Source organism: Eptesicus fuscus, chromosome 1, assembly GCF_027574615.1.
Source record: "Eptesicus fuscus isolate TK198812 chromosome 1, DD_ASM_mEF_20220401, whole genome shotgun sequence".
NCBI lineage: Eukaryota > Metazoa > Chordata > Mammalia > Chiroptera > Vespertilionidae > Eptesicus > Eptesicus fuscus.
The window spans coordinates 15,248,324-15,272,181 of NC_072473.1; the positions used below are offsets into that span (position 1 = coordinate 15,248,324).

At 43.3% G+C, this 23,858-nt stretch overlaps 1 pseudogene; it reads right to left on the reverse strand.

Moving 5' to 3' along the window:
* Positions 1–9,810: 9,810 nt before the first annotated feature.
* On the reverse strand, positions 9,811–23,279 carry LOC103292260 (chromobox protein homolog 1-like; annotated as a pseudogene).
* Positions 23,280–23,858: the final 579 nt, after the last annotated feature.

Below are 23,858 nucleotides of genomic sequence, written 5' to 3' on the forward strand. Positions count from 1 at the left end.
CAGCGTTTGTGGCTCCTGAGTTGCTGTCTCTCTCCACTGCACACAAATGGTGCACCTGAGATCAACCTCCCCTTTTAGGTTTGCTTGTGGAAATGCTCCCATATAGTATGCACTCAGCTTCTCCTGCCTGCCACCAGTCCTTTTTTCTCCAAGTTCAGAGGAAATGATTGGTAAAGAGTCCTTTGGAATGCTCTCAGGAATAGCCCAGCAACCGTGGCTTGCTTGACCAATTCAAGGATCTTCCTTTGATGAGTCCCCAACTCCACTGGATATGTCAGACACTCCCCTGGAGTCTTTGGTATGTGGTGATAGCTGTGATTAGTTTCATTATAGACAGCTTTTTCTGTTTTTGGTTGTGTATATTGAAGGGCAGGAGTACTTAGATAAACATGCATTTATTCTGCCATCTTTCCCAGTGACCCGGGTGCTTAAACATTAACTTTGAAGATAATGCCCTTCATAATCATAATCTATGTTAGTAAACAGAAGGACCCAATATTGCTAGCAGGAAGAAGCTTTAATAACTTGATCAACATGGGATTTTTGTTTATTGTTCATAGTGGGAAAATAACTTTTAACTCAAGTTCCTGTTCCAGTGATTAGAGATAGCAGTGCCTTCTGGTTTGAAAGTAAGGGACATGTGACATTTTAATGAATGCAAGATGTTATCAGCCATTGACAGTTATTTATTAGTTAATTAAATCTTATAGAATATTTCAAGCAAGCACATAATCAGAGTTACCAAGATAAGTATAAACTATTTCTTACTAACAGTTCGCTATTTGAGCTGCCCCACTGAGGGTAGTTACCCTTGTGAGAGCTTTACTGTGGTACAGGTTTTCTTACCTGTCTTTTCAATCAACCCATTTTATAATTTGGTTCATTAAGAAATAGAAAAATTCAAGGCCTCATCAGGATTATTTCTGTGATTCGTGCATAAGCATTTAGATGGTTTGTAGAACTGGGGCCTACTGCAGGAGCACACAGGTAATGTTTCAAAAGAGCAGTGGCAGTGGGGTTATTTGGCCTTGTTTGTGGGACCTCCTTTCCTCGGTGGCCAGCGTGTTCTACTTGGCTGACTGTTCTCACCTTCAGTGCTGAGCATGATGACCAAAGAGTGTGAATGACAGCCTGGCTGCCTTTAGTTGGGGACTAATCAAACTACACTCTATGCAGTGCCTTCCCCTAATGTCAGAGCAGTTGCCCTGGTTCTGTCCTTGTGTGAAATGGAGACTTCAATACATGCCCACATGTAAGGGACAAAGGAAGTTGAAGTGGTAGTCAGAGGAGTGATGTCAAGGAAATTCATGTTCACTCCTCCATTTAAATAATAGTGAACATCTACAGTATGCTAGCAACGGCGCTAAGTGCCGGGCACGCGGCAGTGATCAAAGCAGACAGAAGTCCCTCAGGGAGCTCATGTTCTAGTAGAGGAGACAGACAAGGCATAACACAAAGGAAGTTTCTAGTATACTTGGGAGACACATGCTATGGAGAAAAATAAAGGGGGTGAGTGGAGGGTACCAACTCTAAATATTTTCATTGTAGACAGAAGTGTTCCTTAGTGATTCCTGAATTCTTTCACCTTTGTATCTTTTTTTTTAATCCTCACCTGAGGATATGTTTTTTTTTTTAATTGATTTTGAGAGAGCAAGAAAAGGAGAAAGAGAGGAACATCAGTGTGAGAGAGAAACATTAATAGGTTGCCTCCTGTATGTGTCCCGACCAGGGATTGAACCTACAATCTTTGGGTGTACAGGACCATGCTCCAACCAACTGAGCCACCAGCTACGGCACCTTGTATCTTTTTAAAAATATATATATTTTTATTGATTTCAGAGAAGGAGAGAGATAGAAACAACTTTGGTAACTTATCAGCTGGCTTAGTCCTTTGATGGGAACAGCATTAAGCTCAGGCTGGGAACACCTTTGCTTGTAAGTTTCAGGTACTCACACCTTTTTTTTTTTTCTTTGTCTCTTGGTGCCGAGAACCAATTCCAGCATGTAATAATTATAAGAGTTTCATCAAAAGGTTGATGAAGCTTGGGCGGATCAACAAGGGTAAGCCACATATGTAGTTTACCTGTTGGAAACGGCTAAACGGCACTTCCCCCAAACCTGAATAGGATAATCGTTTGCTGCCAGACAGCTCAGGGCATTTTATTGCCTCCTGTTGGCCAAACACCTGAACAGCTGTAGGCTATTCCCCAAACTGATAATGCTTCTGTATTCTACCCTTTGATACCCTACCCTTTGAAGTGTATTATGTCCACCTTGCCTTAGGACAAATTGTGTGAAATAAAAGCAGGGTCCTGAGTTGAGGAAAGAGTCTTTAGCTCCTTCAGCTGAAGATCCTCTGACCCCCAATGCCTTTCAAAATTACCTTTCGTCTCTGGACTCTTTAACCATCCACGTGCAGCCGCTTTCTCCAGAATGCTGAACGCTTTGTAAGGCTGGGAAAAGAACCCAAGCATTATGACGCCCGAATGAGGGACACCAACATCTTGGCCATCTATATGTCCTCTTTGGAGAAGTGTCTGTTCAGGTCCTCTGCCCTTTTTAAATTGGATTGGTTGTGTGGGGTTTTTTTGGTGCTTAGTATGTGTTCTTTATAAATTTGGGATATTAACCTCTTATCAGATGTATCATTGGTGAGTATGTCCTATCATTTAGTAGGTTGTCTCTTTACTTTTTTGATGGTTTCCTTTGCTGTGCAAAAATTCTTTAGTTTGATAGAGCCCCATTTGTTTATTTTTTCTTTTGTTTCCCTTGTTTGAGGAGATACATCAGAAAAATATTGCTACGAGAAAAGTCTGAGATTTTATTGGTATGTTATCTTCTAGGATTGTTATGGTTTTGAGTCTTACATTTAAGGCTTTAATCCATTTTGAGTTTATTCTTGTGTACAGTGTAAGGAGGTGATCTAGTTTCATTTATTTGCAGGTATCTGTCCAATTTTCCCAGAAATATTTATTGAATAGACTGTCTTTACCCTGCCATATGTTCTTGTCTCCTTTGTCAAAGATTAATTGGGCATATTAAAGGTGTTGGCTTATTGCTGGGCTCCCTATTCTGTTCCATTGATCTATGTGTCTGTTTTTATATCAATACCATGCTGTTTTGTTTACTATGGGCTTATAGTATAGTTTGATATCAGGTAGTGTGATACCCCAACTTTGGTCTTCTTCTTTTTCAATATTGCTGAGGCTATTAGGTATTTTTTTAAATATATTTTATTGATTTTTTTACAGAGAGGAAGGGAGAGGAATAGAGAGTTAGAAACATCAATGAGAGAGAAACATCGATCAACTGTCTCCTGCACACCCCTTACTGGGGATGTGCCCGCAACCAAGGTACATGCCCTTGACTGGAATCGAACCTGGGACCCTTCAGTCCGCAGGCTGACACTCTATCCACTGAGCCAAACCGGTTAGGGTGGTATTTTGTTTTGTGGTTGTTTTTCTTTTTTTTAATCAAAACTTATGCCACAGACATCTGAGAATCTAGACACTTCATATCAGTGTTTGTTTGTTTTTTAAATATTTTTTATTGATTTTTTTTTTTTTTTACACAGAGAGGAAGGGAGAGGGATAGAGAGTTAGAAACATCGATGAGAGAGAAACATCGATCTGGGGATGTGCCCCAACCAAGGTACATGCCCTTGATCAGAATCGAACCTGCGATCCTTCAGTCTGCAGGCTGACGCTCCATCCACCAATCCAAACCAGTTAGGGCCATATTAGTGTTTTGAAGTGTTTCATTGATACCTTAAGACAAGTGTTTCAAAACGGTGGCATGATTTAATTTCAAATCGCCAATTTTGTTTTTACCAGCATCAGAAAGTTATGGCTACACTGCCAATGCCTGGTCGGCTTAATTTGACTTAAGAGTTTAATATGACTTAACATTAAAAGCTCACACTACCCTGAAATATATAATTTCACCCGTGATCCCTATTAAAACACCAATGGCATATTTTGCAGGATTAGAATAATCCAAAAATTTATATGGAACCATTTTCTGAAGTTGACAAATATATAATTTCACCCGTGATCCCTATTAAAACACCAATGGCATATTTTGCAGGATTAGAATAATCTAAAAATTTATATGGAACCATTTAAATGGTCCAGTCAAGGGCATGTACCTTGGTTGCGGGCACATCCCCAGTAAGGGGTGTGCAGGAGACAGTTGATCGATGTTTCTCTCTCATTGATGTTTCTAAATGGTTCCAAACGGTGACATTCAACATTCAAGTGCCAGGGTTTTTATACCCTCTGGGTCAAGTTTCTTCAAACCTTTAAAGAATCACTTTTAGGCTTATAAAAATAAATATTTGTCAAAATGTTCAATAAACATTACATAAAACTAGCAGCAAAAAATATCTAGAAATCTGTTGTATGTAAATAGTTTTCTTCCCAACCATGGGAGGGTGTTTTTTTTGTTTGTTTTGTTTTTAGTTGTTTTTTTGTTTGTTTTGTTTTATTTTTAATATGTTTTTATTGTTTTCAGAAAGAGGAAGGGAGAGTGAGAGAGAATCATTGCTCGGCTGCCTCCTTGCACGCTCCCTGCTGGGGATTGAGCCCACAACCCAGGCATGTGCCCTGACTGGGAATCGAACTGGGAACTCCTGGTTCATAGGTCGATGCTTAATCACTGAGCCATGCTGGCCAGGTGGTGCTTTTTATAATAGAACTAGTGGCTCAGTGCACAAATTTGTGCACATTGAAAGGAAATTAATTAGAACAAATATTTTAATATCACTGTTCGCCCTTTCTCTATAATAGAAGTGTCAACCAAATTCATGATCGACAATGACAGATGGAAATACATGTGCGATTGGCACCAGTGAGAGTTTTATATGATCGCACATGCACAAGTCAACTTAGCCTTTTATAGATATAGAATAAACTTGCTTAATTAGACCTGCTTTCTGATATAGCTAAACTTTTTCCAGCCCAGTGAAGCACCCCAACTTCTCTTTCAGGTAATTGTCAGCAACACAGCAGTATCAACACGAAGCAGATTATTATTGTAGATCATGCAGGGAGAACAAAGGGTAAAATATTGAACTGCAGCAGTGTTTGACTATATTCTGTGCGGTGAGAAAACCTGAAGTCATTTTCAAGGTCCACCATTTCTTACTTCTTTTCAGTTGGGTCAAGTTTCTAAGCTTTCTAAATCTCCATTTTCCAGCTAATGAAAAGAAAAATAGGATCCCACCGAGTCTCCTATCTCCCTACTCCAGGACTTCTGTGAGGATCAAATGAGATGAGGCACGGAAAATGCTTCACAGACATTTGGTTAAAGTGTGAAATGTTTCCACCTGTGTTCTTGGAACTCCAAGGAGGCTAGTCACTAGAGAGAGGAAGCCAGGCGTTGCTATGTGATGTCATTACCCAGCACTCACAGTGACTCTGTTTTGAGGCTGGGCTGGGCTATGGGCTGCATTTTGCACCATGGGGTCTCAGCAGCGTTGGCTGCAATTTGGTGGGCTGTTGCTCCAGGGTGGTGGTGGGACCTGTGTCCCACTTGGGGGAAGCCAAGTGTTGCTTTCTGGGCGCCAGGTCTGTGGTGCTCTTTCTCTGTGTGTGTCATGGCAGCTCCTGCATTGAGCGTCTGCACCCCAGCTGGTCAGTGTGCATCATAGCGACTGGTCAGAAGGTGGGAAGGACACTTAGTATATTAGCCTTATATATATATAGATACCAAATTGAATTTAATCTAACGTATTAACAGAAGCATAATACACTCTAGTAAATAGGGAATTCCAACTCGCTATATAACGAACTAAGAAGGAAGTTAATTAAACCATTGATTTAGCTAGGGGCAAACATTGGTCACTGCCACTTAATCCCATAAATTCATGCTGTTCCACATTTAAAGGGGAAACAGAATAGGGGGGGTCTCCCTGCTCTTCCCACTAGAAATGCACTGGAAAGTGGCATTACATTCACCAGGTCTACATGGAAGACACTTTGATCATAAAACAGCCCAGAGTAAGAATTCATTTGTGGAATGTGGTGAGCATGGTCATGTCCTAATTCTTTCTTGGAGTTTGGAAGTGTCACTAGTCATGTAACTATCTATAGTCAGGGTTAAAAGAGACACTATGCTGTGCCTTCCTCAGCTTCCACAGTGGATCTTGCCCCCAAGATGACTAAAAAGATGGCTCAGTATCAGGAGTAGAGGTGGGAAGGTATTGTCAACTTCAGAAAATGGTTCCATATAAATTTTTGGATTATTCTAATCCTGCAAAATATGCCATTGGTGTTTTAATAGGGATCACGTTGAATCTATAGATTGCTTTTGGTAGCATGGACATTTTAGTGTTTTAAATCTTCCTAACCATGAACGTGGTGTATGCTTCCATTTATTTGTATCTTCAATTTCTTTCTTCAGTGTTGTATAATTTTCTGAGTACAGGTCTTTTACTTCCTTTGTTAAATTTATTCTTAGGTGCTTTATTTCTTTTTGGTACAATTATAAATGGGATTGCTTTCTTAGTTTCCCTTTCCAATAGTGATACTTCATTATTGGTATATAAAAATGCAACAGACTTCCTGGATATTTATTTTGTATTCTGCTACTTTACTGAATTCATTTATCAGTCTTAGTAGTTTTTTGGTGGAATCTTTAGGGTTCTCTATATACAGTGTTATCTACTACAAATAATGACAGTTTTACTTCTTCCTTTCCAGTGTGGATTTCTTTTATATCTTTTTGTCTGATTTCCATGGCCCGACTTCCAGTACTGTGTTGAATAAGAGTGGTGAAAGTGAACATCCTGTCTTGTTCCTGTTCTTAAGAGGAAGTTTCAGTTTTCCCCATTGAGTATGATGTTGGCTGTGGGTTTTTTATATATGGCCTTTATTGTGTTGAGGTATGGTCACTCTATTCCCATTTTGCTCAGAGTTTTATAAATGGGTGCTGAATTTTATCAAGTGTTTTTCCTGGGTTTATTGATGTGATCCATGTGATTTTTATCTTTCATTTATTGATTTGCAGATACTTTTTAAAAATATATTTTACTGATTTTTTACAGAGAGGAAGGAAGAGTGATAAAGAGTTAGAAACATGGATGAGAGAGAAACATCGATCAGCTGCCTCCTGCACACCTCTTACTGGGGATGTGCCCACAACCCAGGTACCTGCCCTTGACTGGAATCGAACCTGGGACCTTTCAGTCCGCAGGCTGACACTCTACCCACTGAGCCAAACTGGTTAGGGCTGATTTGCAGATATTGTACCAGCCTTGCATTCCAGGAGTAAATCCTACTTGGTCATGGTGTATAATCTTTTTAATGTATTGCTGGATCCAGCTTGCTACTATTTTGGTGAGGATCTTAGCATCCATGTTTATCAGGGACATTGGCCTGTAATTTTCATTCTTTGTAGTGTCTTTATCCAGTTTTGGAATTAGGATAATGCTGGTCTTGTAAAATGAGCTTGGGCGTCTTCCCTCCTCTTGAATTCTTTGGAATAGTTTTACGAGGATATGTAATTAGTTCTTCTTTGAATGTTCAGTAAGATTTACCTGTCAGACATTCACAACTTTCTTTTTTAGCCTCTGACATTTTATTTTTAAATTTAGTAAGTCTTTATTGTTCAGATTATTACAATTGTTCCTCCACCCCCCCATAGCTCTCCTCCACCTGGTTCCCACCCCACCCTCTTCCCTTACCTCCCCCCACTGTCCTCATCCATAGGTGTACGATTTTTGTCCAGTCTCTTCCCGCACTCCCCACAGCCCGTTCCCCCTGAGAATTTTCAGTCCACTCCCTTTCTATGCCCCTGATTCTATTATATTCACCAGTTTATTCTGTTCATTAGATTTTTAATTCACTTGATTTTTAGATTCACTTGTTGATAGATATGTATTTGTTGTTCATAATTTTTATCTTTACCTTTTTCTTCTCTTCCTCTTCTTAAAGAATACCTTTCAGCATTTCATATAATACTGGTTTGGTGGTGATGAACTCCTTTAGCTTTTTCTTATCTGTGAAGCTCTTTATCTGCCCTTCCATTCTGAATGATAGCTTTGCTGGGTAGAGTAATCTTGGTTGTAGGTTCTTGCTATTCATCACTTTGAATATTTCTTGTCACTCTGGCCTGCATAGTTTCTGTTGAGAAATCTGTTGACAATTGTATGGGTGCTCCCTTGTATGTAACTAACTGTTTTTCTCTTGCTGCTTTTAATATTCTCTCTTTGTCTTTTGCTCTTGGCATTTTAATTATGATGTGTCTTGGCATTTTAATTATGACGTGTCTTTGGATTCCTTTTGTTTGGGGTTCTGTGCACTTCCTGGACTTGTAAGTCTATTTCTTTCACCAGGTGGGGGAAGTTTTCAGTCATTATTTCTTCAAATAGGTTTTCAGTATCTTGCTCTCTCTCTTCTTCTGGCACCCCCATAATTCTGATGTTGGTATGCTGGAAGTTGTCTCAGAGGCTCCTTGCACTATCTTCAAATTTTTGGATTCATTTTTCTTTTTGCTTTTCCGGTTGAGTGTTTTCTGCTTCTTTGTATTTCCAATCTTTGACTTGATTCTTGCATTCCTCTAGTCTGCTGTTGGGTCTCTGTATATTTTTTATTTCAGTCAGTGTATGTTTAATTTCTAGTTGGTCCTTTTTCATATCCTCGAGGGTCTCGCTAAATTTATTGGCCTTTTCTAGGAAATTCTTGAAAAACCTTATAACCATGGTTTTGAACTCTATATCAAGTTGTTTGTTTTCCTCCATTTCTTTCATTTGTGATCTGTTTCTTTGTCTCCGCATTTTGGCTGCTTCCCTGAGTTGGTAGGGTAGCTTTGTGTGCTAGGTGTCCTATATGGCCCAGTGGCTCGGCCTCCCCAGTTACCTGAGGTGGACTCTCTTGGTGCACCCCTTTGTGGACTGTGTGTACAGTCTTGTTGTAGTTAAGTCTTGATTGTTGTTGGTATCACTGGGAGGAATTAACCTCCAGGCCAATTGGCTGTGAGGATCAGCTGTGTCTACGCCGGGAGAACTTCTGTGATGGAGACAGCCTTATGAGATAAGACTTGCAAAATTGCAAAAGCCTCTGTGCTCAGCTTGGATTGGGCGGAGTCTCAGGACTGAGCAGACAGTCTTGGCTTCCCATCAGCCCTGCCCTATGAGGCCTCTGGGTCTCAGTGTCCCTCGGTAATCGCTGCAAGTACCTCTAAGGTAAGCTGCTCTCGAGTTTCGCCCGCTGCCAGACAGTCCAGTTTCTCCCCAATGAATCTGGATTCCCAGATTCTCGCCTGGAACTGGAGTTCAGTGCAGTGGGGAGCTTCCGTTTCCCACCCGCTAGAGAAAGCCAGCGGCACACTCAGCAGTCAGTCCTCTCTTCGCGCACTCGTGCATGCGCCTTCAGACCTCTGCCTTTCGCGGCTCCCCTGAGTTTCCACCTGATAGTCCAGATTCCCCCCATATAAGCCTGGGTCCCCAGGGTCTCGCCCGGAACTGGGGTTCAGTATGGTCGGAACTGGGGTTTAGCGCAGTCGGGAGCTTTTGTCTCCTTCCCGCTAGAGAAAGCCAGCCAGGCACTCAGCCGCCCGCACGCGTGTCTCTGTACCTCAGCCTTTTGCAGCTCCTCTGATTCTCCGTGTGCTTTCCTCTTTCCTTCTAGTTGTAGAATTTCCACTCAGCCAGCCTTCCTGTGGTTCTGGATGATGTCCGTTCTGTCTTTTAGTTGTAGTTTTGAAATTGTTGTGCGAGGCAGCAGTTTACGTGTTTACCTATGCCGCCATCTTGGTTTCTCTCTTCATTCACAGCTTTTAAACAGTCTCTCACAGTCCTTATTTAAATCGTCATAGAACCAGGTAGGCCTCATCTGAGTTTTTCCATTTCATCAGAAACATTAATTCTCCATGGGGGTCTGTAGCTCCAATAATCCACTCCAGCCCAAACCCCAGGCAAAGCCTTGGGGCTTTTCTGACTGTTCTTTCTTCCTTGGTTTGCTCTCCTCTCCCTTGTCTTCAGAATCAGTCAGCTGTGTGCTGGCCTCCTTCTGATTTATCTGTCTCATGTGCTGTTTTCTGCGACTGTAAAAACTCAGCACTGAAGTCGGCAGTCCAGGTTCTCTTCTGGCTGCAACGTGTTGTCCTCATCTGAGAACTCCTTCCACTCGAGGGCTCCACTTTGCCCTTTACCACTCGATGGTTGAGAACTTTTGCCATCACATAGTCCTCTTCCTCCTCTTCTAGCACAGCCTCCACTTTCTTCTTGTCTTGTTTTTTTTCCGCATAGTGCCCACCAGCTATGGGGAAAAAGGGTGACGATACTCGTTCAGCCAGCATGGCTCAGTGGTTGAGCATCGGCCTAGGAACCAGGAGGTTGCGAGCTCGATCGGCATGGCTCAGCGGTTGAGCATCGGCCTAGGAACCAGGAGTTGTGGCCTCGATCCCCAGTGTGGGGTGTGCAGGAGGCTACTGATCAGTGATTCTCTCTCATCACTGATGTTTCTATCTCTCCCTCTCCCTTCCTCTCTGAAATCAATAAAAAATATATTTTTTTCGAGAGGGTGATGCTGCTCTCCATGGCGGTTCCACTCCCTGGGAGGAAACAGCAAAGCCTTGGTGGACACTTTCCATTCTCTGACACCTGCCTGTGTAGTCACCCATGGAAGGTAGAGCTAAGTGTTGGAGAAAGATAGGATGCCAGGGAGCCTTTAATCATTCCCATAGGTAGGGCCAATTTGTCTCCTTTAAATTGGCTTATTTGCATATAAATGAAAGCACCTTAGGACATCATTACTGACAGTCTCAAAAAAAAAAAAATGTCGGATACAGTTTAGTGCCTACATTAAAAGAAAGCCCACCCCTTTCTCGAATGAATATCCTTGCAGTGTTAATATATCCCTAACAGTGTTGGACTTCCCAACTGTGCCTCCTTTTCCCCCCAGCACTGGGGACTCTGCATGGGCTACATGCTCCCCAGTGAAGTGGCGACTTCGTGTTGGGGGTGGAATCTGCATGGCTCTTGAAAATGATAAGCATCAGAGGTTGATGTCTGGAGTCCCATGGTTTATCCAGTTTGGACTATTGGGAATATTTTTTGATGGGATTACTAAAATGTTACAGAGATCTGAGTGGCAGATTTGTGATGACACTGAATCCAGGAAGCTCACAGTGAAAAGAGTATGAACTTAACCTGAAAAAACATTTCTCTGTTCTATAAATCTCTCAGTGGCATTTGGATTAATCAAGCATAATTAAATGTAGTTAGATCTTTGTCAGATTGTAGTTCAAAATAATATTCATCTTTGGAGAGGCTAATATATTCTGTAGACATTTTATTAAGCACTTTAGTTAAGCAAACACTAAGAACAAAATCAGCCTCAGGAAGGTTAATTACTAAAAAAGCACAAAATATAGTAGATTGTGTAAATAATTAAAATTTTGAATCCCATGGCTTGAGCTTTAATGTACGTAGAGAGGTATTTTGGATTTTTTCACATTATATTTTCCAAAAGTACAGGATTGCAATTACATTTTTTAAAGAGTTCTCATCAAGCTTGTATAAGTTTTTCATGTTATAATTCCAAAAGTGAAGAATTACAGTGGTATTCTTTAAATGGCAACTAATCATTTTAGGATTCCACTAGTTTGTTTCCATTGTAAGAACTCTATTTTTATTTCTGTACCTGTAAAGAAGTGATCTTTTAGGACAGGTATTAGGAGAGAGAATGTATATAAAAGAGAGAATGTTTACAAAAGCATCCGTCCGTGCCTGGCCTTTCAAAAAATGAAATGAAATTTTTAAAGAAAGGTGAAACATAAGAGTTTAGACTATAATCATAAATCTTTATTTTTAGCAATTTCTTTAAAGGGAAAAGTAAAGAGATCACATTGGTTTTATATGCCTAATTTTTTTGTACTCCAAGAATTACATTTTCAGTACCTTTGACTGTCTCAGGAAATAGCCTTTGATAAGAATCCCCGTGGAAATTTCTGAAACTCTCTCATGATGTGTTCAGATTTGATAGTTCTTGTCTATATTTCTTAGTTAGAGCTTCCAAAGGATTGTCACCTCAGGAACACACAATTACCCAAGAAACTTGAGCCTCGCCTTTATCACCACGCAGATTCGATGGGCTTGAAGGTGTTTTTGTGAGAAATGACACCCAAATGCCCTTTGTTTAGTAGATATCAGAGATCTTTCTCATGCACATCATAGAAAAACCCCGAAATTGCATTTTCTTTAGTAATTTTGCTGCTTGGCTTTTCAGTGAGGATTCTGTTTTCTATTGGAACTGAATCCTTTTGGGATAATAACATTTCACTTGAAAGAACATTCTATTAAATAATTCCAACTTTTGCCAACCTAAAAGTGGTCTGCTGATTTGAATTCTGTATATACCTTTTGCCAATGGGCTAAAACAGCACAAATGTCAAAGGTCATATATACTCTAAGCAATATGGTAGCAAAGCAAAGCAAAAGTTCATTCCAATTGAAAGTCAAAGGCGCTGGCCATTTATTTACCCATCCGTGCTCAAGGTAGTGTGACGAGACAAGTTTGGGAAAACAGATGAGTTAAATGCTTATATTGTTTATAATAGATCACGACACTCCTTTCGTAGAAACTCCATTTCCCTTTTGTCATTTGAACATTTATAACCATGGGAAACCTCAATCTGGCCTCTGAGTAGACAGCCGAGGCAGGGTTGACCTAGGAAATGTCAAGTATTGAATATTTAGGACATACAAGTTGACTTTATGCAGTGTTGGGGGAATCGGGTGAGCATGCCTCGGCCTTTGTTTCTATCGTGTTCCTTGTTACAATGATGCTCGCTGCTGAATGAAGGCTGCACTCTGATTCAAAACCAGAGCTGTGCTTGAGTCCATTTTGCACACCACACCACGGGTTTCAGAAGGATGGAACAGAGCACTTGAGCATCCTGCCTCATCCTGCTCTCTCTCTGCAGAATTGTTGCTGTTAGAATCACTTGAGGTTGTGATTGCTGCTTCAGGTTCCTATACACACCACCCCACCTACTGTTCTCAGTTCACATCCTCGCAGAGTACACAAGTGCTGGCCCCTGAGACATTTTCCAGATTTAGGATACAAGTTGTGAATACCTAAGACTTGCTTGAACCAAATAAGAAAAGTGAATGCGGAGTAAAACGCACTGTTATGAATATTATCTAGCACTGTGTCTTAAATGTAAAGTTACTTGCTTGGCCGATTTTTTTCATCATAACTCCTTACCTCCTCAAAGCAGAGTCTAACCCGGGAAAAGATAACGGATTTGACAAGAGAAGAATGCTAACTTATGTGTGAAATACAAGTTCATTACAATGTGTGTACCCACAAGTCCCAATCTGATCTGGTTCGCTCTGTGCATCTGTCCGCTTAGTTACTGTGATGAATGTACGCGTGTGTCCAGTGCTCATGAGCTGTCTTATGGTTCGTGAAATGAAGCCTGGCCCCCTTGTGCTTTGTGCTATTTTGTGGCCTGGCTGGTCCACACTGTCATGAATGAAGGATGACTTCGGTTTGAGCTCATTTGTCACTCCACGTTCTGTGGAGAAAAGTGTTTTGTTGCTGTGATTGTTGGAAAAACATGACCGGACAAGTGTGCGGCTCAGATAATGTTCCCTGTAAGTTGCAGAGCCACCCGCGATGTGTGTCATAGCCAAACTAGCCCTGGAGCACGTGGACAATTCTGTATCACAATCATCAAACAATAAAATGGTAGTTGTGATTCATTTGTGCTTCGGTGTGGTCTGTTCCTGAGCTCGGGCCAGTCGTCACCTCCCTCTCACCTGTAAGCTTCGCCTTCTACTCGCTCAGTTTCTGAAATTCAGTGTGTGCACAACAAGCATCTTTGCAAGTTGCTGGGAATGGACTAAGGATACTTAAATTCTTAGGATCCATCAAAGGAAAAATAGGTCATTTGGATTCTCTGTAGCAGGGAACATTTTCACCTGTCACTGGGCTGGGTGCTTAACAGTGCTCTTGTCATTTCTAGCCGTTGTTCTCTTTTGGGGGAACTCCTATTGGCAAAATAAAGGAACTGCTTCAGGTTAAACTGTCACAGTGGTTTTTTTTTTTTTTTAATTTGGCCATGGATCGGGGAAAGGGGACCAAATAATGTATTGTCCAAGCCAGGACACCTTTGACAGTGAGAAAGAGCACTTCGTGATGTAAACCGAAGTAAACCAGACTGCCCTGGGCAAGTTGGGTTTGAGAGGCCACGTATGACCTGAAATTCTGGTTACATGCAGATTCCTGAGCTCTGCCTCAGCTCTACTGATTCTGATTCTCTGGGGTGGAGGCCTAGGCATCTGTATTTTAACAAGTGCCTTAGGGGCATGCTTTCAAAAAGTATAAGTTGTGCCCTGACCGGTTTGGCTCAGTGGACAGAGCGTCGGCCTGTGGACTGAAAGGTCCCAGGTTCGATTCCGGTCAAGGGCATGTACCTTGGTTGCGGGCACATCCCCAGTAGGAGGTGTGCAGGAGGCAGCTGATCGATGTTTCTCTCTCATCGATGTTTCTAACTCTCTATCCTTCTCCCTTCCTCTCTGTAAAAAAACAATAAAATATATTAAAAAAAAAAAAGTTGTGCCCTGGCCAAGTAGCTCAGTTGTTTGGAGTGTTGTCCTGATACAACAAGGTTGTGGGTCAGCGCACATACAAGAATGAACCAATGAATGCATGAATAAGTGGAACAGCACATCTATGTCTCTCTCATTCTCACTCTCTCTCTCTCCCTTTCTTCCTCTCTCTCTCTCTCTCAAAAATAAGTGTAAGTTGTGAGCTGTTAGTATATGGAATATGCAGAAGATAATTTGAAATTTTAAAATTAAAAGGCTATTGGTGCCCTAACCAGTTTGGCTCAGTGGCTAGAGCGTTGGCCTGCGGACTGAAGAATCCCAGGTTCGATTCCGGTCAAGGGCATGTACCTTGGTTGCGGGCACATCCCCAGTGGGGCGTGTGCAGGAGGCAGCTGATCGATGTTTCTCTCTTGTCGATGTTTCTAACTATCCTTCCTCTCTGTAAAAAATCAATAAAATATATATTTTTTAAAAAAGGCTATTGGTTCCTTGATCTCTTCTGAGGAACTGGTGCCACACCAACATCAGAACCCAGTGCCTCCAAAGACACTTGGCTGCAGCTATGTGCTTCCTGAATGTAGTCTTCATATTAGCGTCCATTGTGTTATTCTTTTTTTTAAAATATATTTTATTGACTTTTTAACAGAGAGGAAGGGAGAAGGGATAGAGAGCTAGAAACATCGATGAGAGAGAAACATCGACCAGCTGCCTCCTGCACACCCCTCACAGGGGATGTGCCCGCAACCAATGTACATGCCCTTGACCAGAATTGAACCTGGGACCCTTCAGTCCGCAGACCGACGCTCTATCCACTGAGCCAAACCGGTTTCGGCCATTGTGTTATTTTTTTTTTAATATGTTCTTACTGACTTTTTACAGAGAGGAAGGGAGAGGGATAGAGAGTTAGAAACATCGATGAGAGAGAAACACCGATCAGCTGCCTCCTGCACACCCCCTACTGGGGATGTGCCCGCAACCAAGGTACATGCCCTTGACTGGAATTGAACCTGGGACCTTTCAGGTCATGGCCCGACACTCTATCCACTGAGCCGAACGGGTTAGGGCCATTGTGTTATTCTTTTTTTTTTTTCATTTATTTTATTTATTTTTTTTGACATTTTTTTTATTGAGGTATTATATGTGTACATATCTTACCCATTGTGTTATTCTTTTACTAAACATTCAGTGGTGAGTGGGTGTCCTTTTTATTTATTATTTTAAAAAAATTTTTATTGTTGAAAGTATTACATATGTCCCCTTTTTCTCCTATTGACCCTTATAGCCCACCCCGCCCCCTGCCCTAGACCTTCACCTCCCTATTGTCTGTGTCCAGGGGTTAAGCATACATGCATACAAATTCTTTAATCTCTACCCACCCCCTGGGTGTGTCTTTAAAATTTGAGAGCCACATAACTATCTTGTGTATTTATCACTAAAATAAAAACAAAATTTGTGTGGCTGGTGTGGCCCAGTTGGTTGAGTGTTGACCCATGAACTTGAAAGGTCGCAGGTTCCATTCCCCGTCAGGGCACATGCCCGGGTTGTGGGCTCAATCCCCAGTAGGGGGCGTGCAGGAGGCAGCCAATCAATGTGTCTCTCTCCCTCTCCCTTCCTCTCTCTGAAATCAATAAAAACATATTTTTTAAATTTGAGGAGCAAATTTAAGGCAAGAAACGGGTTCATATGGTTCTTGGGGGTGTGAATGTCAGGAAGTCAACATGTTTGCCTTGCTTCTGCTACCAGCTAGCTGTTAACTGAGCCCTAGTTTCCTCATCGATAAAATGTGGGAGTTGACCACGTGGTTTCGAGGTTCTTTCCGGGTCTGATGTTCTTATCTATAGCATTCTTTAGGCACTTTCTCTCTGGAGCGTGCCTGCACCTTTCCCTTCCCCTCCCCCTCCCCCCAGGCACAATGCCTTTGCCTTTCTCCTAAACTCCAAGGGCCCTTCTTTTGCTTCTAGAATTTATTTACTGAGCCCACACAGCCCAGCTGGCTCACCTTTTCTACTTCTGTGACTTTCTAAAGAAACTTTCTCTTATAATTGAAAAAACACACACCTATAATGGAAAGCAATAACTAGTCAACTGCTTTCATGTTGTGATATGTTTTGCCCAAAGAATATAAAACCAGTGACTCTGAAAAGTGACACTGCTTTAGCCCTGGCCAGTGTTGCTCAGTGGTTAGTGACCCCAAAGGATCAGAGTTCAATTCCTGGTCAAGGGCACATACCTGGGTTGCAGGTTCAATCCCTGGCCCTGGTCGGGCGTGTGGGAGACAACCAATATGTGTCTCTCACATCAATGTTTCTCTCTCTCTGTGCGTCTCTCTTCTCCCTCCCCTCCCTCTTTCTCTTTCTCTCCCCCCCCCCCCCGCACCCTTTCATTCTCTCCGAAAATTAATGGGAAAAATGTCCTTGGGTGAGGATTAACTAAAAAAAAGTGACACTGGTTTTAGTTAGAATTTAAAAATTATCCATCTGCAACCAAAAGTCAGTGCTGTGCTAAAAAAACATTCACAACTGGGCAACAGCGTTCTTGTAGCAGCTACTCCTGCCCTGTTTTGAAATTCATAAAGTAAGTACAGTTTAGACTCACAAACGGACCCTCCAACTCAAGAGCCTATGGTTCCACGAAGCTGCCACAGAGCATTGCGCTGTAGTGGACATTTTTACTTCTGTGTCCTTCATTTCTAATTCTTTCCAATGTCTTAACAAAGGCGTGTCTACAAATGATTATCTGCTGACATTGTCAGCTGTCCGCCTCATCATTCCACATAGATGTGCTCTTTGATCACAAGAGTAAGTCACGAGGCATCATGTAGGAGATGTTGCCTCTAGGAAGGATTTCTATAGACCATCGTCCACCACTAGAACTCTGATGAGGAGGATGTTATCTGTGCTACACAATATGGTCGTTACTAGCCACCTCAACAGTTAAAAATGTGGCTAGTTCAACTGAGGACCTGATTTTTAATTTAATGTGTTTTAAAGTTTTTTAAAGGTATATTTTTTAGAAGGAGAGATAGAAACATCAATGATGAGAGAGAACCATTGATCTCCTGCCTCCTGCACACCCCACACCGGGGATCGAGCCCGCAGCCCAGGCATGTGCCTTGACCAGTAATCGAACCGTGACCTTCTGGTTCATAGGTCGACACTCAACCACTGAACCACACTGGCCGGGCAATTTAGTGTATTGATTTACATGTAAATAGCCACCTGTGGCTAACGGTTGCCATATTGGGCAGTGAGGCTATACACAGCTGTTACATATTGTTGAAGCTTTTTACATTAACATTGAGCATCCATTTTCACCTGTCACCGAGCTGGGTACTTAACAGTACCCTTGTCATTTCTAGATTTTGTTCTTCAGTGACTCCTTTTGCCCTCTGCCCATTGATGACACATCAACATAATAGTCTCTTTTGGAATAAGAAAATAATGAAATGATATTTAGACCCTTTTCTGCCATCGCTGCAGGGCATATCAATTCTTACCTTTGCTGGAAAAGGCATTGATCATCAACCTCTTTGAATCCAGTTCTCTCAGAGGCACACTTTGTCCCGTGAGTTGAAATATTAACTACAGCCCAGAGGGTCTCAACCCAGCCACGTTGGAATCTCCCAGGCCAGGGCTCCATTTCAGATTCGCTCCATCAGGCTGTCTCTGTGAAGCTTTTTTTTTTTTTTTAAGAGTTCTCTGGGAGCTTCTAACGTGTGACAGGATTGAAAACCACTGATCAAGCCCAAACCTGGGGACCAGCTAGAGAATAGCTAGAATGCTTTCAGCAATGGTGATGGATGCAGGAAACGCTGTCTTCTTGGCACAGAGCAGACCTACGATCCCTGCCACCTTATTGATGTTCTGCTTATCAGCTCATTGGAAAGCACTTAAAAGTGAGAAGAGGCCTTGTCGATGTGGATTTGGGGCAACCAAGCAGTGCAAGAAACTCTAAGCTAAGCTGATGCTGCTCGTGTCATTTGCTGGCATTCCTGTCCAAACAGAATCCGCTAGTCCTCAAACAAAATAAACATGCTAATGCTTTCAGCAATGGTGATGGATGCAGCTTTCCACAGTTCCTTAGTAACCACTAAATATAATAGTGTAATTATTTCTGATGTTAAAGATGATTGTTGTCAGCCTAGCAGTCATTGGAACAGAACTTCCTATATGAAAACTGCTCTCTTCCTGGGCCTTCAATTGGTAACAAAATGGCAGTGAGGGCAAGTAATGCCCCGTTATGCAGGTGAGAGAGGCCCTTCAGACACCCTACAATCAAAGAACCTAGGATGAGATATTGAGGGACCATCTCGTCCATAAAACAGCTCTGTCCAAATGGGAGAGTTTCAACTATTGCAGGCAAAGCCCCACACCCATTTATAAGGCTGTAAAGGAAAGTGTGTGCTGATGCGTCAGGACTTCGGTAGCTCCCGAGAGCCTTATTGTTCATAGGCCTGGCTAAGGGGTGGCATCGTCAGTCCCCTCCAGTCAGCATTCTCAGTGAGTGGTTCCTAATAAAAATCTACTTTTAAAAATCTGCTTTTCTGCCCTTCCTGGTTTGGCTCAGTGGATAGAGCGACGGCCTGTGGACTGAAAAGTCCCTGGTTCGATTCCCATCAAGGGCACATGCCTGGGCTGCAGGCTCAATCCCCAGTAGGGGGTGTGCAGGAGGTAGCTGATCAATGATTCTCTCTCATCATTGATGTTTCTATCTCTCTCCCTTTCCCTTCCTCTGTGAAATCAATAAAATTAAAAAAAAATAAAAATCTTTTCCGATTTTCTCCCACTCTGGGTAAGAGTTGGTCATCTTTGCACTTTGGGAAATTTAGAGCATCCCACCCCAAAGTGAATACTAAAATAATGTGAAATTATTTAGTAAAATCATCACAAAAATCTATTTGGCAGAATCAGAAACATGCATTGTTCATCAAGAGCTCAGAAAAGTCAAAAGTCAGGAGAGGCCAGACCTGAGAGTCAAGCTACTAAACTGAACTTGGGGTGGAAGGCAAGGATTGTGTCCTCTTTATTAATTGCATCCCCAGCACCTACCAGCTCCCTCAAATGTTTATTGAATGGTGAAGACAAGAATGTATGCTAGACCTTAAGTTAAAATGCAGCTCAGCCCAGCTCGTGTGGCTCAGTGGTTGAGTGTTGCCCTATGAACCAGGAAGTCACGGTTCGATTCCCGGTCAGGGCACATGCCTGGGTTGTGGGCTTGATCCCCAGTGTGGGGCATGCAGGAGGCAGCTGATCGATGTTTCTCTCTCATCAATGTTTCTAACTCTCTCTCCCTCTCCCTTCCTCTCTGTAAAAAATCAATAAAATATATATTTTTAAAAAGACTCAAAGAGAAACATTCAGGCAGATTCCTCACAATGTAGGAATACTTCAACGGAAAACATGAATCTCTGTGTTTGCGTGAGGGTTACTGTTCCTCAGCTCTGTCAGGACCTGGGAAAAGGCTCAAGGGGTTATGACCAGTGTCTTCCGTCATAACATGGCACACAGAGTGATGTTCCTCCCCTCAAGATGTCCCTATGCTAATCCTCAGAACCTGGGAATATGTTGTATTACATGGCAAGAAGGAATTAATGTTGCTGATGAACTTAAAATAGGGATATGTGCCTGAGTTTTCCAGGTGGGCCCAATATAATCACAGGGGTCCTTATAAGTAGAGGCGAGAGGCAAAAGTGCCACAGTAATGTGATGTGAGAAATACTGTTCTGGCCATTGCTGGTTCTGAAAATGGAAGGGGCCATGAGCCAAGAAATGCAGGCGGCTTCTAGAAGCTGGAAAATGCAAGAAAATCCCCTAGAGCCATGGTCGGCAAACTGGCTCGCGAGCCACATGCGGCTCTTTGGCCCCTTGAGTGTGGCTCTTCCACAAAATACCATGGCCTGGGCGAGTCTGTTTTGAAGAAGTGGCGTTAGAAGAAGTTTAAGTTTTAAAAATGTGGCTCTCAAAAGAAATTTCAATCGTTGTACTGTTGCTATTTGGCTCTGTTGACTAATGAGTTTGCCGACCACGGTCCTAGAGCCTTCATACAGGGATGAAGCCCTGCCAACACCTTCATTTTAGCCCAGTAAAGGGCCATTTTGGACTTCTGGCCTGCAGAACTTTGAAATAATAAATCTGTATTGTTTTAAGCCACTAAATTTGTTACAGCAATAAGAAACTAATACACACCTATTGAACATCTTTCATCTGTCCTTAATCCCTGATACGAAAACAAGTAGAAAAAGAAAAAACGCCTCAGTTGTGTTAGTTGATTTGTGGTTAGGCTAGTAAATGGTATCTTGCTAACATCTGTCCAGTGGAACAGGATTCCAGACAAGAAAGACTGGTTATATCCTCAAGTTACCGAATGAGTCAGGTCCTGCCACATGCATAGCAGATAACAGGTTTTCTTTGAATCCACAACAGAGGTACATGACCTTGACCGGAATCAAACCTTCGACCCTTCAGTCTGCAGGCCGACGCTCTATCCACTGAGCCAAACCGGTTAGGGCTTGATGGTTTCTTAAAGAATTTGATCACAAGATATACTTTGGTGCTTATGAACTGTCACACTTGGTTTGAAAAGCATCTTAAAAGAGTCTTTTTAAAAATCGAATAGCTCCTGCTGAATACTTGGAGAAGTTTAAACATTCAACTTCAATAGCCAACGGGGACTCTGTGTGTAAACATTTTTGATAGTGTACCCTTTTATCTCGGGTGTTGTATTTATTAACAAAGGCTATTTCTCTTTGGGGCAAATGTCAGAGTTCTCAAACATGCGCTTTGTTATGCCTTACAACTGATTATGTGTTGCCCTTGCAAACATCTCTGAGGTATCATAAAAGTTGAGAACAAACCTGTCGCTGTGACTCTAAATACAACTTGTCAAGAATGTTTTTGATCTGTGTGGCAGAACCAAGTAATATGGTCTGTGAAGAACAGGTGTTGTCTTCTTAAATGAATTCCTTTGCTGACTACAGGCCTGGCTTTGTTGCTTCTAAAGCAGGGGGTGGGGAACCTTTTTTTTTCCCTTTTTTTTCTGCCAAGGGCCATTGGGAGATTTATAACATCATTCTCAGGCCATACAAAATGATCAACTTAAAAATGAGCCTGCTCTATTCGGTCACCCCTAATGCCTTGGCAGGGCCAGACCAAATGATTTCCAGGGACTTAAACTGCCAGGGGGCCGGATGTTCCCCACCCCTGCTCCAGAGTCTGGGTTAATGTTAAAACTGTTGTTACTCCAAAGAGCTAGACCTCACCAGATGGAGTTAATTCGGCTAGTGGAGGGCCTGAGCGCAATTCTCAGAACATGGGTGGTGTGTGTGTTGGGGGGTAAGGTGGGGAGGGGGGGGAATCTGCCTTGTTGACATTTGGGATCCTGATTTAGTGCCTCCACCCCCATCTTTCAACTTCCGGCTGATCAAAGGAGCTTTTTCCCAAAGCTGGAAAAGTGGTTGACATGGCCACGCCCCCACGTTTCCGAGCAGGTAAAAAGCAATCATTCCATCAGGTGGGAGAAAGGGGGGTGGAGCCTGAGATTGTGGATCATCTGAGCCATGGATGTTATCAGTTGTGAAGGCCTCAGGTGACCTCTCCAGCACCCCACTCCGAGAGAGGTAAGCACTGTCTCAGGGTCACTCAGTGGCCGCCTCACAGCTGGAGAAGCCTCGGGACAATGCAGGCTGCCTCCTCAATTTAGAGGCCTTTCCAGGCAAAGGAGACTTCAGAAACTATTCCCTCCAACCCCTCATTCTACAAAAGCAGACACTGAGGCCAGAGAAGTGAAGTGGTTTGGCCAAGGTCACCAAGCAAGTTGGCAGGGGAGCCCACAAGCCGAAGTCCCAACCTGGGGTCCCCACGTGACTCGACTCTGCCCAGTGCTGCCCAGCGCAGAGGCCCGGCCTTCGGGGCTGAGGACACAGCTGGGCAGAGCTGGGACAGCTGCGACGCCAGGATTTTTGCACACTTTGGAGAAACAAGCCAAAAGGCAATTCTGTATCCCTTTATTTAGAAACAGGTGAGAAATGCTGTGTTCCGTTTGGGAGCGGGGGTGGGTTGGGAGCGGGAGCGGGTTGGGAGCGGGAGCGAAAGGGTTGGGGTAGGTTTGAGGGCTGATTCCAGTAGTTTGCATTATTCAGCACCAGAGCAGATGCTTGGGCATAAGGTCGGCCTTGAACCCACGTAGTCATCGTCATCTTGTCTAATATGTACAGCGTCGTCTCAGGTATGTATGCTCCTTATGGCTTTGTCCCGGCACACAGCGCAGTGACACAACACAGATCTCCAGTCCCGAGAGGAGGAGGTGCAGACGCTTGATGAGCTTATGGCCAAGACTGGTGCCAAGCGGGTGCCCGAGGCACAGGAGTGCCTCTGCGCTGTTGGGGCTCATCTGACTCAGCCGAGGCTGCTTCCCCATCTTGTGTCTTGCCCTGGGGTTCGGCTGGGTGCGCAAAGGAGGCCCGAAGATGGAGCAAAAGCAAATCGGTGCTCTTTCTGTCCCTCCCTCCAGGGATGGGTGGGCTGCCAGGAACTACAGCCTAAGGCGTGAAGCAAGATTGCAAGTCTGCAGCTGTGTCTCTTCCCCACCGAGCAGGCCAGAAGGTAGCACTTCAGTCTCGGGGTCACTCTTCTTGAGGTTGACTCCCTTTACCTTTCTTTGTAAGGCCCTGGTACACGGGAGCTGGCTTTCCACAAATGGCCATTCGCTGTGACCCCGACATTATGAGCCCCCTGTGTGTTTAGCTGGTGGAAGGGTGGACATCTGATTTCAGGGTTCCCAGCAGGAGGCTGTAGTGGCTAATGGAGAAGTCCTGACATGGGGAGGCAAGGGGGCTGGGGGCCCACACCCCCCATGGGTGCCCGCTGACTTTGGGTGTCCATGTTGGGGGTGTGTGTGTGTGTAACACTTGACGGTGCGTGGAGAGCAACTACTACTCTCCCATCCTTACCCTCCTTCATGGAACCTGTCCCCTTGCCACAACCCCAGTGGTGTGCTCTTGTCCTCAGTCCGAAGCATCCTTCCCTTTCCGGAGCAAAAGAATCCTTCCTTGCTTTTGGCCATTTCTGCTGACCTCCCCAAGCTCGCATCATGCTTTGTACCTCCCTCACTGCAGCCTCCGCTCACTGATGGCCATTGCTGTTGACTGGCCCAAACAGAACAGCCCCTTCTCGTCTTGGGAAGGGGAAGAGGCTGAGAGAAGCTGATGGCCACAAAGCATCAAATGTTAGATTTCATAAGTGCCCCCTCCCCCCACCTCCCTTCTCAGTAGTCTTGTCACCTTAGGAGGTGGTGTTAGCGG